Here is a 17,610-nt window from a genome sequence, read left to right on the forward strand (position 1 = left end):
TTACTAAAAAGAAAAACTGGTTGTTGGGATCAGAATGATGTGAATCTTTGGAAGAAAGGATTTCTTAGAGTTTGTAATAAAAGAGATTAAATCTGTAGTCTCATCTATAATCTACATTTTTATAAAACAGAATTTGAATGGTTCAGGATAAAGATAAATAGGATATCATGGGCATAAAATATTGAAGGGAAGACAGACTAGGAGGGATAAAATTCTGAATACTCAAAGGGATACAATTCTAATAATTTTTGTTTCTGAAGATATCAATAATGATGTGTGGGTAATTCATCAAACAACTTTCATTTTATTTAATTATTTATTCATTTTGTAAGTTAAAAGATTTCTGTATATTTTCATGGGATGTCTCAGTTTTCCAGAATGTTACTCACTAGGTCCTCCCCTCCCTCTTTGTTTTTAGGGTTTTTTTTGTTGTCCCCAATGCTTGAAAGTTTGGGTCCAGAACACCACGTATTTGTGTAGCCAGGCAGGGCAGGTCCTTCCTAAAAGCTTTCAGATAGATAGCTGGACACAAGATGAAGACTTTCTGTATTCAGCATATTGAGACTTCTGTGAATTCTGCCCTCCAGAAATGGATCCTCCAATTTTCAACCTCACAAGGGTTTTACCACTGGGTAAGTGAGTGTCCATCAAATACTTGAAATCCAATTCTTGAAGACTTTTATTCCCTCCACTTAATAGATTTTCCCCCAATTATTTGTAAAGATAGTTTTCAACATCCATTTTTGTAAGATTTTGAGTTAAAAAATTTTCTCTCTCCCTTCTATCCCTCCTCCCCAAGGCAGCAAGTAATCTGATATAGGTTATCCATGTACAATCAGATTGATCATATTTTCATATTGGTCTTGTTGTGAAAGAAAAATCAGAACAAAAGTGAAAAGGATGAGGGGGGAAAACCTTTTAAAAAAGTGCTTTGGTGGTGGCTAGGTGGCACAATGGATAGGGCACTGGCCCTGGAGTCAGGAGTACCTGAGTTCTAATCCGGCCTCAGACACTTAATAATTACCCAGCTGTGTGCCCTTGGGTAAGCCACTTATCCCCATTTGCCTTGCAAAAACCTAAAAAAAAATGCTTTGGTCTGCATTCAAACTCCATAGTTCTTTCTCTGGGTGTGGATGACATTTCACAAGTTTTTAAGAAGTGTCTTTGATGACTGTATTTCGGAGAAAAGCTAAGTCCATCATCGTTGATCATCACATGATGCTGCTGTTACTGTGTACAATGTTCTCCTGGTTCTTCTCACTTCACTCACTATCAGTTCATGGAAGTCTTTACAGATTTTTCTGAAATCTGTTTGCTCATCATTTCTTATAAAACAATATATTCCATTACATTCATATACTACAACTTATTTATCTATTTTTGAATTGATGGACTTCCCCTTAATTTCCAATTCTTTGCCACCACAAAAAGGGGTGCTATAATTTATTTTTGTACATGTTACTTTTTTTCCCTTTTTTATGATCTCTCTCTAGGATACAGACCTACCAGTGGTATTACTGAATCAAATGGTATGCCTAGTATTACAGTCCAGTTCACAACTCCACCACTAGTGAATTAATGCCAGTTTTCTTACATCCCCTTCAACAAAAAGAATCATTTTTCTTTTCTGTGATATTAGCCATAGAAAATCTTTTTTTCAAGATTCTTGCTCTTTTAAACTTAAAAATTTGCCTCACTAACGTTGGGACCCAAAAGCCAAGAAAATAGACAAGACTTTGCTAGTCTGGAGAGACTCTAACAAGTCGATGGAGACCTCCTAACCCACAGAGACTAAAAATAAACCACAGACATACCCTCCAAATCACTTTCTTTTACTTGAAAGAAAATTTCATCTACTGTAAAATTAACACACTGAATGGAACATTAGACTATAGCATCTAAAGCATCTTTTTTTTTCAAAATGTACCTCATCTAGTATTATGTTTTGACTGGCTATGATGAGGAAGAGTAGGAAACAGATTCTCTCAGCAAGAGTCCCAGAAAAAGAAGATGCCCCCATATAGATTGACATTCGTGGAGCAACTTACATAGATTTTTAAAATGTTATAACTTGAAAGTCAAATCCTTATTGTATGTCTGAACTACAGGCATAAATTAGGATATATTTTTTGATACCTACTCCACAGGAACTATCAAATTGAGGAGTAGATTCAGACCATAATTCAGGATTTTTCATCCTTAACTTCACATTCTGATTTGATGAATCCTAGGTAGCTGGGTTCCACCCCACCCCACAATTTGGGTTCTCAAGGAGCAACAAAGTTTGGAAAAACAGTTCTCTGAATTTACATCAGGTACTTTTTTTCACTTTTAGTAAACTAGATTAATTGGAGAAAAAACATTGTTCTTACTCTCAGAAACAAAATCCATTTTTTTTCACCCAGAGTATTTAAGTACCTACTACTCCTCAAAAGCACTGGGATACAAAAAGGATGGGGAAATCAGGTCCTGTGTTGAATAAGGGTGACAGAGATACACTGTGTAGCAGAGGAGAAAATACTCATAATTTGGGGGATCAAGACATGGCTGCACAAAGGAAGGTGACCCCATTTGTGGGGAGGTGAAGGTGAAGATGGATTTATTCCATCAGAGGTGTGGAGGGGAGAGGGAAATGCCTGTATCAGAGACCTCTTTGGTAAGGCATGAAGCAGTCAAGGAGAATGATATCATATATAAGTAGGACTGGCATAGGCTGCAGACCTGTGCCTGAGCAAACCTGTGCTTGAGGAACATTGGAATTTGGAGAATAAACTTGAAGGCAGGAAAGAGACTGGTAAGAGCAGGCCATTGCAGAGGTGATGAGAAGTGAAGGCCTGGATGAGGGTGGTGGCTTAGCAGAGTGGGGATGTTGCCAGAGGACTGATGCTGCCAGTTTAAGATTGAGAGGTCTTGAAGGTGAAAGAATTCACATATAGCCCTGGAATTTTAAAACTACTCAGGATTTATTATACAAGCCTGAAAAGTTTACAGATTTAAAGCTTTTATTCTCCAGAGAGTCAGTAAGTAACTTGAGGACAGGTTAAATAGCAAAAGACCAGGTCAGGTGCCTGAGGAGAAAAGAAAGTGAAAAGGAAAATAGCCAAGAGACCTTGACTGAGCTGAATGTGAGAGGGAAAAGTAGAGACAGTTGTAAGGGCTGTCTTGGGCTGGCCACATGGCATAGAGGACCATGGTTCTCCAGCAGACCTAGGCCAGGGCCAGGAGCACATGGCACCACCTTAGTAAGGGAGAGAAAGAGGGGAAGAGAGAGAGAGAGAGAGAGAGAGAGAGAGAGAGAGAGAGAGAGAGAGAGAGAGAGAGAGAACAACAACTTATATTTTATGTTTTGGGGGGTTGGTTTATTTGTTTTACATTATTACAATAATCTTGTTGTGAGGGCAAACATAACCCCCCCCCCCCAGGTGAAAAATCTCAAAAATAATGAGAGAGAAAAAATGTACTTCAGTCTGTGTCAGATTCCAATGGCTCTGTCTCTGGCATATTTTGCCTTCTTTATCATGAGTCCACCGAAGAAGTCGCTTCAATATTCCCCCCACACAATTGCTATTACTAGCTGTATTTCCTTCCCCTCTAATCCTCCCTGCTCTCATTTATCCTATTATCTTTTTCCTTCTATCCTGTTCCTGTTCAAAAGTGTGTTGTATCTGATCCCTGAGTAAAACTATATCTTCCTTCTCCTCCCAGGGATCTCAGGGTGATACTTTTAAAGATCTGGTGATATCCTTCTCTAAAACCACTGACTCAAGCCCCTATTTTGGACACTTCCGTTTCTGCTGCCTTCTCCTCCCATTGGTGAGTTCCTCCCTATAACCTTTCTTTAAGAAGGTGTCCATATCAGCCATGTTCATTCTTAACCTAATTCAATTCCTTTTCTACCTTGCCCCATTGCAGCTTGATTACATTCCCATTAGAATGTAAACTTTAGGGAAGGCTTATGATTATTTCTATTTCCTAAATACAGTATCTAACATATTTTAAATTATTAATGAATGTTTTATCTAATCTCTAATCTCTCTAATATTACTCACCAATTACAGTTATTATCTATTCATTCCCCCCTATATTATTTAAACAATTTATAATGATTAGATTTTATAAAGGAACATTTGAGAAAAATTTAGCAAATACAGAACAGGAAAACCATCTTCCTCAGCACAGAGGCATTCTATACTACCCTTTCCCTTTTGTAGTATGGTTCAACTATAAAGCAATTTCTCCAAATCACAAGACCCACCAATTTTACTTCCAAATATGGTAGAGCTGATTGAGCCTTCCCTTTTGTAATAACTACTACCCTGGTGTCAGACTCAATGCACTGTTATGCTGGCTCCCATTTGCTCCATATAGTTGTGCTAGCAGGTGTTGATAACTTGCCTGTAGAATAGATTCTGAACCTCTGGCATTTCATTTTCTCTACCCTCCACAATTCTCATAGTTGTAGTCCAATATCCTATCACTTAAGAGCATGAAAAAATAAACACAAACATAGCCAAGAGGTCCTAGGCCAAATGTGGGAGATAAAAACCTGATTCTTCTTCACCCCATATGGAGTCTTACAGCATTCCTTGCTTCTTCATTAGAGTACAACCAGGTAGGAAAGACAAAATATCATGCTCTTTTTGAATAAATTCTCAATTCCAGCTTGACAACTCCTCAAAAGGTTTTTTTCTTCATAATTACCTGCATATATATTTTTAAAAATTATATTTAAGGTAATGGGGTTAAGTGACTTGCCCAAGGTCACACAACTAGGCAATTATTAAGTGTTTGAGGCTGGATTTGAACTCAGGTACTCCTGTCTCCAGGGCTGGTGCTCTATCCACTTCACCACCTAGCCACCATGTCTGCATATGTTTTGAAGTGCACCTGGGGATTGCCTCAACAAAAACACCATACATACTCACAAAGTCTGAGTTCAATGGTCAGTTTCCCATTACAAATTATAATAGACAATAGAGATGAGGAAAAGTTGTTTAATTACAATTTTAATTCTTTTATTTGCAATAGAAAATGACCTTTTCACTGGAAATGACAGAACTAGAAAGATCTAACAAGAAATTGGTTCCCGGGCAAGAAAACAGAATCAGAATGCCTAGCTACTCTTGAGGAATTTAAGTCATTTGGACTAGATGAAATCCAGCCTCTTTGGATACTGAAAACATGGGAAGATGCAGCTATAGAAGCCTGGTCAGGGATATTTGAAAGGTCATGGGAAGTCAATTTTCTTGAGACTGTAGTAGGGCAAATATTGCCCCACCTTAAAAAAAAGGAAACAATGGGATCTAGATTTGTGACCTTAATTTTGATTGATTATTGGGAAAATTTTCAGATGGACTATATTAAAGAGATGGTTAGCAGGCATCTAGGGAAAAAATGGTGATTTCAAAGAGCCAGCATGGATTCATCAAAATAGTTCATGCTAGTTCAACCTATTTTGTTTCTCAACAAGATTAACAAAGTAGTAGATGAGTAGTATGATTAAAGTAAACTTATATCTTAGCAAAATTTTTGATAATCTCAGGTTTTACTGATAGGAAGATGAAGAGATTTAGATTAAATAATAACATAAATTCAAAACAGTTTGGATGACTAGATTCAAAGTAATTACTTTGAATTGATGTTTTCATGTCAGCATGGTAGGAAATTTCAAGTGGAATATCTTAGGTATCTATGCTTGGTTTTGGTCTGTTAAACATTTTTGGATATTGACTTGGATACGACTCATCAAATTTGCAGATGGCATAAAGTAGATAGAGTGCTGGACCTGGAGTCAGGAAGACTCATCTTTTTGCATTCAAATTTACTCTTAGACACTTGCTGTGTGACCCTATGATAGTCACTTAAGCCTTATTGCCTCTGTTTTCTTGTCCGTAAAATGAGATGGGAAAGGGATTGGTATCTTTGGTATCTTGGCAAGAAAATTCCAAATGAGGTCACAAAGAGTTGGACATGATTGGAAAAATAACTGAAAATAGATGAAATGATCATCAAATTTGTAGATGATACAAAATTTGGAAGGAATAATTAACAGAGAAGATGACAAAGTTGGTATTCAAAAGGGTATTGAGTTAGATCTAATCATATGAAATTCAATGGGTATAAGGGTTGACCTTAGCAATAAGAATGGCTATCTCTTTAACAGAGATTAAATTAAAGAGAGTACAGAGGATGCTATCAAGGGGTTTTTGAGATGTAGAGACAGAGGGAAAAACTGGGTTCATATTGAATGGTACCTATTTTCTTAGAAAATCCTCCAGTGGAGGGGTGGAAATATAGGATGCTTGAAACAAAGGAAACAGAGGAGTATGATAGATAGTCGTGCAGGGAAGAGTAAAAGTATTTTCTTGTGGACATACTGGCTATTTGAAATAAAATTGTGTTCTTTGTAATGAATTCATTTAATGCAATTGGGTAATTTCCTTCAGATGTGTCCAGTAACATGTGAGTGGGAGTGAAGGACGTGAAATATGGGGTTAGCCTAAGGTTGGTGTTTTGCAAGACATGACTGGTCAAGGAAATAGTTACAAGATAAAGGACAGTTCATATACATTCTAGATAATTATAGGGTCAAGAATAGAACAGGAGAAAAGTGAAAACAGAACAGGGTTGATGACCTTAGAGATCACAGATAGATGGAAGATGGAAGAATAGGAAGTCATGCTAAGAATAAAGAATAAAAAAAGATTTAGGAGGAATCGAGCAAAGATTTAGGAGGAATAGAGGAATATTGGAAGGATATTAGTTTGTAGTCAGAGGTATAGAATTCTTGATCATGGAAGTGGAACAATTTCAAGTAATTCAAGTCAATAATGTGGTCATCCATGTATGTGGCTGAAGTAGAGATGAGTTATAGGTCAGGGAAACTGAAAAAGTCAATGAACTGAGAAGTGAAGTGTTTAAGTCATGGTGTTTTTTGAAAATTTTACAAATCTAAAATGAAGATGAGGGGGGAAAAAAAGAAATGACAAGCAATTAAATCAATTCTAACTTGATCAAGTTAAGTACATAATTAGAGGTGAAAACTGGAAATAAATGGAGAAGCAGATGTTGACATTGCTTTTTAATAATCATATATACAGAATTTTAATGTATATAAATAAGTTGACCCAGTCAACAGAGAAATAGAACCTGAAATCTGCCTTAGAAAATATAATATTCATCTGCCAAGCAGAGAAATATATCAAATTAGGGTAACACTATTTTAGAATACAAGCTTTATTTCTAAAATCTTATGATGAAGAGAGATGGCAGAATAGTGGGACATTTTCTCATGAAATAGTGAGAGGAAATGAAGGGAAAATGGATTTAAAGAGATGGGAAAGAAATCTTACTAAACAACATCATCCTGAGAATGCTTTGAGATAATACTGATAAAAATAATGTTGATAATAATGATAATAACTAGCATTATATAGCACCCACTATAGACCATGTACTGTGCTAAGCACTTTACAAATATTATCTAATTTGAACCTCACCATAATCCTTGTTCAGGGTCACAAAGCTAATAGTGTCTGAGACTGAATTTGAACTCAAGTCTTCCAGTCTGCTTGGAGAGCTCTAAGCACTGTGCCAGTTAGCTCTTATGAATGAAACTGGAAGGTGAATAACAACAGATGAAAGATAAAAAAGATGAAATTTGTAAAGACTTGTTTTGATGAGAAACCTTTTTCAACATCAAGAACAGTAATATTCTCTATACTCTAAAATCATAATATTAAATATTCTTATAGAAGTAGAAATGACATTGGAAAAAGACAAAGATATGAAAAGGAGCCTGACTAGACAAAGGATACACAGAAGAGTGATAAAACATTTAAGGGCACTGAGTGATAGATTATTAAGGATTATCTGAAAGATAATAAAGGAAAGAGTAATGTAATTTTGGACTTTATTATTAATATTATTAATAATAATAAATAACATTTATGTAACACTTACTAACCTAAAGAACACTAATAACTCCTTTCTTATATGCCTCTTCTTCTATACATACAAAATTTTTCTGAGATTCATTTTGTATGAAACAACAGCATCCTAAGAATGAAATAGGCAGGGGCAGCTAGGTGGTGCAGTGGATAAAGCACTGGCCCTGGAGTCAGAAGTACCTAGGTTCAAATCTGGTCTCAGACACTTAATAATTACCTAGCTGTGTGGCCTTGGGCAAGCCACTTAACCCCATTTGCCTTGCAAAAACCTAAAAAAAAATGAAATAGGCAGACACTGACAAGTAATATTCAATAAATGACCATATATTTATCCTTTCATATTTGCTCTAAAGATGGGGAAAATACATAATCTACTTGTCTTTATTGTTTGGTAATTATCAAAAATTATTTGACTTATAGAACAAAACTCTGCCTTGCAAGATCTTTTACACAAGGTGTCTCTTAGCTATGCAACAGCATCAGTTATGATTTTTCAGAAGGTATAATAACAAAATTATCCTGTTCATTAACTTCCTGATAATCAAAATAAAAAAAAAGGCAGACCATAGGGAGATATATAGTCATCAGAAGCATTGCCTATAGGGCAAAGGATAAATGACACAAAGTCCAGGTCAAAGCTAAAATTTCTATATAATTAATTCTACTGTGTTAATTACAGTAAGAACCTCTAGGGAAAAAAATATTAACTCTTCAAAGAAGTTTGGCTTTCCATCCACAATTAAAGTTCAAGTGGATGAAGAATTTCTTTTGCTCAAAATTTCACATGCATTTGACTTAAATCCTCTAAATTTGTCCAGATGTATATCTGGGACAGCTAGGACAAATGGATAATGACAATATTGTCTGTCTGTAGACAAGTATTGAACAGGAGAAAAGCATAGTGGATTTGACCGGGATGCAATAAGTAAGCAAAAGAGAAGAAGAAGAAAGAAGGAGGAGGAGGAGGAGGAGGAGGAGGAGGAGGAGGAAGAGGAGAAAGAATATCATCAAATAATTATATGATGAGAAGACTGAGGTATTACAGATAAGAAAATCACACTGATCCATGGAAATTTTTCAACATCAGGAGAAAGTAAAGAATATTTTCAGGTCATTGGAACCAGGGCAGACTTGTGCTAGTTCTAAATGATGTTGGTAATGAAAGAACTGATAGATAAATTTTCACTTTAGAAAATTTCAAATACTACAAATCAGGGCTTGATTTATTATTTTGTTGATTATCTAGGATTAAAAAATGATTTAGAAAGCAATAATATAGATTTATCTTAAAAGTACATTTATATATATTATATATATTATCAAAGGGGTCAAGTGTTAAATATTTAACAATGCAACCTTGAACGAAGTAACCATGGGATGGGAAGGTAGTGATGGATTGCAATTTATTTTGCTGGAAGAAACTTCTGAATTGAAGAGACTGCTGATGTATTGAAATATTTTATCAAATAACAAGAGGAAGTGGATCTGAATTTTGAAAGAAACTAGTTTTTTGGGGGGGAAGTAAAGTTGAGAAAGTCAGACAAAAGTCATGAGATGGAAGCTGGAATGTTTTATGTAAAGATAGCAAGAAAGCCATTTTGGGTGGACCATAGCGTACAAGAAGACATATTATGTATAATAAGATTGGAAAGGTAGGGTTTCTAACAGATTCTGAGGGGTTTAAAGTCCAAATTAAAAAAAAACAAATTATATTTGATCCTAGAAGCAATAGAGAGCTACTGGTAACTATTAAATTGGAGGAGCAACATGATCATAAAAATACCACATGAGGTCAAGTAGGTTGAAGATTGAGGAAAAAAATCATTAAAAACTGTACAAAAGAAATTGGAGAGGCAACTAGATGAAACAGTTGGATAGAGCACTGGCTGTGGAATCAGGAGGCTCTGAGTTCAAATTTGTCCTCAGATACTTAATAATAACTTAGTTGTGTGATTTTGGACAAGTCACTTGCTTGCACCCTCCCCCCCCAAAAAAAAAGTTAGACTGGAAAGTAAGAAACATAAGAAAGAAATGTCAGAATACTACTGAACAAAACTCTAGGCAGGATGTATTAAGGTCTGAATGAAGGAAGTAACTCTGAGCGGAGAGAAAGTGATGGATGGGAGAGATTTTGTACAGGTAAAATTAGTAAACCTAGACAATAGATTGGAAGTAGAAAATGATGTAAAGTCGTCCTAAAGATGACCTGGAGGTTGCAAGCCTGGGTGACTTGAAAGGTAGTGAAAAAGAGGTACATCAGCATAGTGTAATAGAAAATATGTGGCATTTGGAATCAGAGGATCTGGGTTTGAGTTCTAGCTCTGCCACTTTGAAGATATATGATGTTGGGTAAATTATTAACTTCCCTGAGACTTCATTTTCTCATCTGTTAAAGAATAATTATACCTATAGCTCTTCACTCATAGAGTCTTTCTGAAGATTAAAGAAAGTCCCTTACATAAAATTATTTTCCCCATGGTAAGAAATACTAAATGTTTGTGATTTCTAGTCTATGATCCTATAACCTCTGATTAAAATACTTCTTTGACCCTGGCATAAAACTATGTGGAATGTGGATTTACTGAAATGACAGAGGAAATAAAGTTTCAAGCTCTGAAGCATATTTATATGCTAGACAAAGCATGCCAATTGCATAAGAAACCTGGACCTCAGCTTGGCACTGGACCCTGAATTCAGGGAGAGACAGATTTTTATGCATTAAAATATAACAATAAACAAGACACAAAACAGGATGTATAATTAAGTAATTGGATTTCTAATTGAAGGAAACATTGGGGATTTCCAAGTTGGGAACAAATAGGTGAAATTTCCTGAAATTAGAAAAAGAGGTTTCTCACTTCCCCCCGACCCCCACTCCCCACAAGTGTCTGTATTCAATTAAAGGAGAGTGGAAGTAGAAATTGACTGACTAGTACAGAGCTAGTTTTCAGAAAAGACCTATAGGTTGCTTGAAATGTATAATTATAAGAAAGTCCTTGCATCAATCTTCTGATTTGACTGGGTTTCTGCTCAGCATCACCCAGGTCCTTTGTTAAGGCAACAGATAGGATAGTTCAACTTTTCTGCCACCCAAGGCAGGGTTCAAATAATACAATTGAGTTTTGTCACAATTTCCAAATTCAAATAAAGTTTTCTCACAAGATAGAAATTGAACTAGATCCACAATTGAATAGAAAGAAATAGAGCTACATCCAGAATTGTCACAAGATGGAATCAGTGAAGTTCACTCAATTCCCATAGTTCCACAACTTTTTTTAATGGGATTGTAGTGTTACAGATGAAGGAAGTCTTAGGGAGTTATTGAATTCAATAGCCTCATTTTACAGAAAACAAAACAAAACAACTATTTTGTTAGTAGGATTCTTAAGCCTCAGAAAAGAAAGATTGCTTTCATTTCACAGCATAGTTCCTTGAACAGAGTAGATGATTAATAAATGTTGAAGTAAATTAAAACATTATGAATGCTAAATATGGACATCATGTTCACAGTTATTGTGTCAGTCATCCCTCGTAAAGGAAATTCCTTAACTATCTATAACTAATTTGGAATTTAACATGTACATTCTTGACTAATGCCCCCACGCCTTTTTTTTTTTTAAGAATATACACGTACTTATAACTATCCAAAAAATTCAGTGTAAGTGTTTTTCATCATTCCTTGTATTCTTGCTTCACCCTGGATGCATGACTTTGCTACGGTTTGGGGGATGATTAACAATTAATGGCCAGCTTATCGGAAATGCACTTCCTGACCTTCTCATGCAAATTCTTTAACAAGCATTTAAATTTTAAATTTTAAATTTTACAACTTTCCATCTGTCAAAGAACAGGTTCAGTAGTTCTGACTTTCAGGATTTATGTTTCATCATTCATTGAACTTTTATCATTGAATATTGAATAAATAGTTCATCAAACATTTATTTATTATTATTTCATTTTATATTTGTTTATATTTTTATGTATTATAATATATTATTTATTACTATTATTATTATTTATAAGAATCACAATAATGAGAACAACAGCTATCAATATGAAGAAGGGACTCGGGAAATCCTTTATCAGAATCTTCTTGTTTTACAGTTGAAAAATCTGAGATCAAACAGAAAAAATAACTTGTCCAAGGTCATATAGTTAGAAAGTAGAAAAGTCAGGGTTTGAAATCCAGGCTATCAATTTTAAATCCACTGCTCTTTTTACTATACCAACATCTCTATTCTACAACACATGAGCTTTTTAAAAATTTTGCTTTGTTTTTGCAAGGCAATTGGGTTAAGTGACTTGCCCAAGGTCACACAGGTAAAATTGTTAAGTACCAGAGGCTGAATTTGAACTCAGGTCCTCCTGTTTCCAGGGCCCATGCTTTATCCACAGTGCCACCTAGATGCACCCACATTAAAGGAAAAATTTTGGACTAAAGTATCTTGATTGGTTACACTACAAATTCATGCTATCTGATCTTAAATAAACCTCACAATTGAATGACAATCTTTTTATTCTTTTCTGATTGATTCTCAAACAGGGTCTCAATAAGCTGATCTGATATTTAGAATAGTTAACATATTCTCATATCTCCTCTAGGACCCTATCTGATTTGTCAAGTCTTATCAATTCTACCTCCACAGAATCAGGTAGTCCTGAGTTCAAATTTGATCAGAGTTGCTATGTGACCCTCGATAGGTCCCTTAACCTATTTGCTTTAGTTTCCTTGACTGTAAAATAGGGATTATAACAGTATCTAGCTCTCAGAAGAGTGAGAAAGATGAGGCTCCCTTTCCTTTCCCCTCCCTCTTTTACTTACATCTAGCTGTTTCTAGATCACCATCACCCTAGTCCTCATTGCCTCCCTCCTGAATTATTGCACCAGCTTCCTGATTGAACTTCTACCTTTCAGTCTTTGCATTCACCTTTCCATCCACTGCATAAACTATCCAAATAATTTTACTAAAGCTTGTTTGAGAGAATCACACTTCTAAGAAACTTCAGTAACAATATAATAAGCCTTTCCACTTGACATTTAAAGCCCTTCACTAATTGGTTCCAGATGATCCTTTCAGGTTTTCTACACATTTTTATACTCTTTCCACCACTTCATGTCCCTAACAAATTCTCCTATTGGCAAGTCTTCAAACTCAGCCTTAATATCTTTGCATGGGTTATTCCTTATGTCTAGAATGCACTCCTTCCTTGTCTATTTTTTTAAAATCCTGGCTTTCTTCAAGGCTCAGATCATATAGCAACCTTTCCTAGTCTCCCTAGTTATGAGCAGGCACTCTTTCTCAAATTATTATGCTCATACTTATCCCTTTATATGCCATATTCCCCCAGAAGAATGGAATTTCCCTGAGGGGGTCTATTTTTCAATTTATCTTCCATCCCCTAACTCAATACTTTCCTCAAAATAAGCTATAATAAATGTTAATTGGGTTAATAAATGTTTATTGGGTTGATTATGTTGCATTTGATTCATTTTTAGAGATAATATCCTGATATGCTTCAATTTCTCCAGTAGATTCTTGAATCATTGTTTACTGAACAATGCTCCAGTTCATATCTGTTGTTACTGTTGTGTCATTTTCAGTCATGAACAAATGAGATGATCCTTGTAAAATACTTGGCAGAGTACCTGCAAAAAGTAGACACTATATAAATATTAGTTATATCATCATTATCATCATCCCAGAGTCCTTTTGTAGGCCATGGATTACTTAGTAGCATTTGTTGTTTTTCAGTCATTTTAGTCATTTCCAACTCTCCATAACCTCATTAGGGATTTTCGTGATGAAGATACTGAAGTGATTTGCCATTTCCTTCTCCAACTCATTTTATTGATGAGAAAACTGAGGCAAACAGGGTTAGGTGAGTTGCCCAAAGTCACACAGCTTGAAGCATCTGAGGCCAGATTGAACTCAGGAAGATGAATCTTCCTACCTCTAGGTCTGGTGCTCTATCCACCCTGACTCCCATCTTCTAGTCATCTAGAGAGGATCTAAAAATTGTGTGATCTTAGCAACCATTGCTCTTCTTTATGTAATTCTGTTATCATTTTCCCTTGAGAGGGACCAAGTAAGTATATTAATCATTTTGTATTTTCCTTTCATGTATCATGATAGTCAAAGAACTCATTGTTAGTCATCAGATGAATGTAATTCACCAGTCTGGTGTTTGAACAGCAAACTATGTTTGATGCCTGTGTCTGGAACTTTACCAGTATTAAAACTACTTGTAGCACTTGAGATTTCCCTTAACCATGAACCCAGAAAAGCAACTGTAGTTGAAGCACTCTGTGGGTCAGTGCTCACTTAAAACCATAGCTCACGAGCGCTCATCAATGTGCTCACTTTTTACTATCTAGTCAGAGGACATATTAATTTAAAATTTAAGTCTTTTCATACCAATGATAGATTTCTACCTAGATTCCACCCCTTAGTTTTAGAGATGAGGAAACTGAGCCACCAAGAAGTTAAATAACTTGCTGAGGATCACAAGGAAATTATACAAAATGAGATATAAACCCAGGTCTTGTTGATTCAAAATCTAGTGTTTTATTCACCATTCCATGTTTCCTTGTAATTTAATTAAATGACATACCAAGTCAAATAATAAGAAAAAGTTTCTCATGAACACAGGACACAGACAGAGGTATACATGACCAGTATTCAAAGATGACTGGAATCATATACCTCTAATAATACAGAGATACTAATATTCTGAAATGATCTCACCACACTTCTGTTTGCTACCTTTTTGAACATTTTTTCTGTGCTCTTCACTGCTCATATGCCACATTTTTGTGTTGGATCTTGTGTCTCTGTTGTCAGGAACTCGATCCAAATTTTTGTAGCTATTGTTCAGGTCAACTCCTCTTCGCTACTCAATAGGTTAGGGACCTGGCTCACAATTTCTTCCTCAACACTTCATGCTAACGGACTTCAATATACACATTGACTCTCCCTCAAACATATTAACCACTGATTTTCTCAACCTGCTCATTCCTATGATATAATTTTTCCACCCCACCTCAATCATGCACAAAGATAGTCATATCCTTGATCTTGCCATCACTCACAAATGTGCCATCTCCATGTTCAAGAATTACGAAACCCCCTTATTTTGTCATAATCTATTAGCTTCTGACCTTTCCCTCTATCTTCCCTTTACCAGATCTTTCTTTTCTTTCACAAGATGACCTGCAATCCATGCAACACTTGCTTCTCTTCTAGGTTATTTCCTCTACACTGTCAACTCTCTTTTTTGCTGTCTTTACTCCTTGGTAAACCAACTCAACCCTAACCTATCCTATGTCCCTACTTGCCCATTGCTCTTTTCTGTCTATTTTCCTTTCTTAGCACAAATCCCAAATTTGTAATTCTGATAAGTGGATATTTCCAACCTGGAGATTGCTTCTTGGGTAATCCTGATTCCAATCAAAGATTGCTATCAAGAGAGTGATAGTTTCTGAGCTTAAAAGTCAGGTTCTGGGGGGCAGCTAGGGGGCACAGTGGATGGAGCACTGGCCCTGAAGTCAGGAGTACCTGAGTTCAAAATCTGGCCTCAGACACTTAATAATTACCAAGCTGTGTGGCCTTGGGCAAACCACTTAACCCCATTTGCCTTAGGCAAAAAAACCTAAAAAAAAGTCATGTTCTGGACTCTTGGAGAAATATCTTTTGAAAGGCACACTGCCCGGAGGTAAAGAGAAGCTTCTAGAAAAGGTTGCCTAACAACTGAAAGAATAGAGAACTATGCCATGAGGGGTCAGGAGAACTTGACCTTGCTAACTTTCCATGATATTAGGGATGCTCAGATGATTCAGATTTAGGGAAATGGGGAGTATTTGTTCAAAAGTTTAACCCCATCAGGCATCTTTTTTATTTTAGGGAAAATCTAATAGTCTATTTGAGTACTTTATGTGTCTACAATTGGGCCTTCAATATTTTCCATGGAGAGTAAAATAAAGACTATATCAATACCTCTATAGTACATTGAGTTCTGAAGAAGAATTTGGAAACTGCTATTTAGATTTGAAGAAACCTGGAAATGAACCATTCCTTAGCTTTAAATAGATTTCCCTGGAGTCCTTTGTGACCACTAGCCAAATAGAGAAATTTGCCCTTAGGATAAGGCCCCTAACATGAGATTCAGTTTGTTTAAAAGGATAATACTTGTAATGTATTTAGTTATATCTAGCAAAAGTAGGCTCTAATTAAATGTTAGTAATTATTATTACCACCTCTACTACCATCACTACCACCATCACCCATCATTGTCCCAGAGGTCATGGTTCATTGATGTTCTTAGTCATGTCCAAAACTTTTTGATCACTTTTGGGGTTTTCTTGGCAAAGATCCTAGAGTGGTTTGCATTTTCCTTTTCCATTCCATGCTCAGACAGTAAGTAAATGAGGCAGGATCTGAACTCAGGAAAATGAATCATCCTACCTCCAGGTCAGTACTCAATTCATTGTGCCACCTAATTGCCAAAGATACTGGAATACTTTGTCATTTCCTTTTCTAAATCATTTTACAGAGGAGAAAACTGAGGCAAATAAGGTTAAGTGCCATGGCACAGCTAATAAGCATCAGAGGCCAGATTTGACTTCAGGAAGAGGACACTATCCACTGCTCTTGTAACGCTTAAAATACTATGTTAAAAGCTATGATAGTTAAATAATAATGAGAAGGGAAGTAGCTTCTTGTACTCTTGTCATCTCTTTCCTAATGTTAAGTTCTGCTTTTTTTATATATTTCCAGTAGCATGTAAACATTTTGAAGACTAGGCTATTTTGTTTTTGTCTTTGTATATAAGAGTGCCAATATAGTACCTGTCATGGTGCCCACATAATAAATGTTTATGGAACTGAATAAAATTGAGTGACAATAAAACTAGTATTTCTCAGCTCACTAGCTATTTTGTTACTACTTTTCCTCTGATACTGTTTTGGAAAGAAAGAATTCTTTGCAGATTGTCAAAGACACATTAACGGCAATCTTCTGAGTTCCCTCATCTTATCAATTCTAAATTAATCTAACTTCTCTATGTCCTAATCTATATACAACATGCTCACAAGATTGGCATAAGAGTCATCAAAACTTGACTGAAATCTAGACATACTATGTCTAAATCATCCTTCTGATTTACCAAGCTAGCTAAAGGAAATGAAATTATTATAGCATGATCCATTCATGGTGAAACTATGCTGGTCCTGTGTGATCATTGCTTCCTGTTTCAAGTGCCCAGAAATCATCTTTTTAGAATATATCTATATGTGACAGGAATTAATTTCAAGTTTAGTGGTTTATAATTTGAAAGTTCCATTCTTTTCTGAAAATATGGAACATTTACCTTTCTCCACTACTGCGGCATCTTTCCTATAGGACAAATCACCAATAATAACTCTGCAAACATACTTTTAGTTCTTTTAGACCCCCAAAGATGTATTGTCCTTGAATAAGCTAAAGTGATTTCACCAAGATCAGTTAGATGTTCATATCTCCTCCCTTATAGGTTTAAAGTCTCTGATAAATACTTTTTCCTCTCTTTTCCACACTGAAGATTATTCTACTTGTCAGGAAAAGAATAATTAAAATAAGAGTAGAGTGGTTCTCCCCTTCTTTCTTCATTTATTTCCATTGTCCTA

Source organism: Macrotis lagotis, chromosome X, assembly GCF_037893015.1.
Source record: "Macrotis lagotis isolate mMagLag1 chromosome X, bilby.v1.9.chrom.fasta, whole genome shotgun sequence".
Taxonomy (NCBI): Eukaryota; Metazoa; Chordata; class Mammalia; order Peramelemorphia; family Peramelidae; genus Macrotis; species Macrotis lagotis.